Source organism: Nematolebias whitei, chromosome 22, assembly GCF_014905685.2.
Source record: "Nematolebias whitei isolate Nwh7 chromosome 22, NemWhi1, whole genome shotgun sequence".
Taxonomy (NCBI): Eukaryota; Metazoa; Chordata; class Actinopteri; order Cyprinodontiformes; family Rivulidae; genus Nematolebias; species Nematolebias whitei.
Genome location: NC_056519.1, coordinates 27791753 through 27795392, shown reverse-complemented (window position 1 = coordinate 27795392; position 3640 = coordinate 27791753). Strand labels below are relative to the sequence as shown.

General features: G+C 40.3%; 1 protein-coding gene across 1 annotated transcript in view; it reads right to left on the bottom strand.

The window, feature by feature from the left end:
* nopchap1 (NOP protein chaperone 1) overlaps positions 1–3640 on the bottom strand; it is a gene marked incomplete at its 5' end in the record, with an annotated part of 44795 nt that overhangs the window by 1109 nt on the left and 40046 nt on the right.

Genomic DNA, 3640 nt, shown 5'->3' with positions numbered 1-3640 from the left:
CTCGTGTCATTTACTGTAATGATGCATTCAATGTGTGTCGGACGTCTACCTAGTGTCATTTACTGTAATGAAGCATTCAATGTGTGTCAGACATCTCCCTCGTGTTGTGACAGCCTGATCACTCACCAATAAATATTATGCACATAAAAAAAATTAATCCACCCATTTATTTTTTGGAGCAATCATCCTCCGACACGCTGGCAGCCAAGCCCAGCTGTTTCCGGTTGAAACGCCCTTTTTGAGAGTTGTGAAATGAAGCACGGCAGAGCAGTGAGGGGTGTGTCATCTGACAGCGCGTCTGGAACCGTCGGACTACTTGAGCTTGGATCACCTGAGGGCTCGTCGGCTCGCAACAGAAGCGTTTCCTTTGGACTGAGTGTCTCTCCCAAGCATCGGTAGCGTGAGTGAAACAAATCAACCTGTTGCTGCGGTTGCTGCTGCAGGTTGTTGAACTTTGTGTGCCGCCGAGCACTGTTTGGAACACAAATTAATCGACTGGCTATCGCTCGAGCCACGTTCCTCTTTAAGTTAAATAACAGATTATTATTGGATGAACTATTGTTTATTTGTGTGTGTGTGTATACATTCCCAACCTGTTGATATCTGCGGTTGTGGCTGCAGGTTGCTGAACTCTGGGTGCCGCTGAGCACCATGCTGGTTGTGCCTTCGTGCAGTGTTTGGGACTGAAACTAAGTGATTGAATAATGCTCGAGCCATGTCCCTCTTTAAGTTAAAGGATTGATTATTATTGTATGAAGTATTTTTTTTTGTGTGTATCGGTGGGTAAATACATTTGAAACTTGTTGAGAAACTTTGTGGCTGTTGGGTTTTTTCATTTAATGTTGAGGGTGTTAATCACTTCTGTGTTTTACATCCTTTGTGCGGGTTTTGTGTTCAAGGGTAAACATAAAATTAAACCTCTTATATGTCAGGAGAGAGACCTGGCTGGCACCCCAAAACCTTGATTTCACATAACCGTTACAGTGTCATTCACTGTAATGATGCATTCAATGTGTATCGGACGTCTCCCTCGTGTCATTTACTGTAATGATACATTCAATGTGTGTCGGACATCTCCCTCATGTCATTCACTGTAATGATGCATTCAATGTGTGTCGGATATCTCCCTCATGTCATTCACTGTAATGATGCATTCAATGTGTGTCAGATGTTTCCCTCGTGTCATTTACAGTAATGATGCATTCAATGTGTGTCAGACGTCTCCCTCATGTAATTTACTGTAAAGATGCATTCAATGTGTGTCAGACGTCTCCCTCATGTCATTTACTGTAATGATGCATTCAATGTGTATCGGACATCTCCCTCGTGTCATTTACTGTAATGATGCATTCAAAGTGTGTCGAATGTCTCCCTTGTGTCATTTACAGTAATGATGCATTCAATGTGTGTCGGATGTCTCTCTCGTGTCCTTTACTGTAATGATGCATTTAATGTGTGTTGGACGTCTCCCTAGTGGCATAAGATAATCTAGTTGATCATCTTACAACTTCAATGCAAACTTCACTTGATAACATTGCTCCACTGAAAAAGAAAGTAATCAATCAGAGGAAACTGGCTCCTTGTTTCAATTCTGAGTTACGTACTTTAAAGCAGGCATCTAGAAACCAGGAGAGAAAATGGCGCTCTACTATAGTGCCTTGCGAAAGTATTTGGCCCCCTTGAACTTTTCAACCTTTTGCCACATTTCAGGCTTCAAACATAAATATATAAAATTTTATTTTTTTGTGAAGAATCAACAAGAGGAACACAATAGTGAAGTGGAATGAAATTTATTGGATGCGTCAAACTTTTTAAACATAAAAAACTGAAAAGTGGGGCGTGCAATATTATTCGGCCCCTTTACTTTCAGTGCAGAAAACTCACTCCAGAAGTTCAGTGAGGATCTATGAATGATCCAATGTTGTCCCAAATGACTGATGATGATAAAAAGAATCCACCTGTGTGTAATCAAGTCTCCGTATAAATGCACTTGTTTTGTGATAGTCTCAGGGTTCTGTTCAAAGCGCAGAGAGCATCATGAAGACCAAGGAACACACCAGGCAGGTCCGAGATACTGTTGTGGAGAAGTTTAAAGCCGGATTTGGATACAAAAAGATTTCCCAAGCTTTAAACATCCCAAGGAGCACTGTGCAAGCAATCGTATTGAAATGGAAGAAGTATCAGACCACTGCAAATCTACCACCTCTAAACTTTCATCTCGAACAAGGAGAAGACTGATCAGAGATGCAGCCAAGAGGCCCATGATCACTCTGGATGAACTGCAGAGATCTACAGCTGAGGTGGGAGAGTCTGTCCATAGGACAACAATCAGTTGTACACTGCACAAATCTGGCCTTTATGGAAGAGTGGCGAGAAGAAAACCATTTCTCAAAACTATCCATAACAAGTGTTGTTTTAAGTTTGCCACAAGCCACCTAGTATACACACCAAACATGTGGAAGAAGGTGCTCTGGTCAGATGAAACCAAAATCGAACTGTTTGGCCACAATGCATAACGATATGTTTGGCGTAAAAGCAACACAGCTCATCACCCTGAACACACCATCCCCACTTTCAAACATGGTGGTGGCAGCATCATGGTTTGGGCCTGCTTTTCATCAGCAGGGACAGGGAAGATGGTCAGAATTGATGGGAAGATGGATGGGGTCTAATACAGGACCATTCTGGAAGAAAACCTGTTTGAGTCTGCAAGAGACCTGAGACTGAGACGGAGATTTATCTTCCAACAAGACAATGATCCAAAACATAAAGCCAAATCTACAATGGAATAGTTCACAAATAAACGTATCCAGGTGTTGGAATGGCCAAGTCAAAGTCCAGACCTGAATCCAATCGAGAATCTGTGGAAAGAGCTGAAGACTGCTGTTCACAAACACTCTCCATCCAACCTCACTGAGCTCGAGCTGTTTTGCAAGGAAGAATGGGCAAGAATTTCAGTCGCTCGATGTGAAAAACTGATAGACATATCCCAAAAGACTTGCAGCTGTAATTGCAGCAAAAGGCGGTGCTACAAAGTATTAATGCAAGGAGGCCGAATAATATTGCATGCCCCACTTTTCAGTTTTTTATTTGTTAAAAAAGTTTGACACATCCAATAAATTTCATTACACTTCACGATTGTGTCCCACTTGTTGATTCTTCACAAAAAATTAAAATTTTACATTTTTATGTTTGAAGCCTGAAATGTGGTAAAAGGTTGAAAAGTTCAAGGGGGCCAAATACTTTCGCAAGGCACTATAATGTTGAAGAATTTTATTTAACTTGTAAAGATAGTCTGCTAACATATAAGAAAGCTCTCCGTAAAGCTAGAACTTTATATTACTCATCGTTAATAGATGAGAATAAAAACAACCCTAGGTTTCTGTTTAATACTATTGCTAGACTAATTAAAAGTCCAATTTCTGTTGAACCATGTATCCCTAAAACTACAGGTCCTTCTCAAAAAATTAGTATATTGTGATAAAGGTCATTTTTTTCCATAATGTAATGATAAAAATGAAACTTTCATATATTTCAGATTCATTGCACACCAACTGAAATATTTCAGGTCTTTAATTGTTTTAATACTGATGATTATGGCATACAGCTCATGAAAACCCAAAATGCCTGTCCCAAAAAA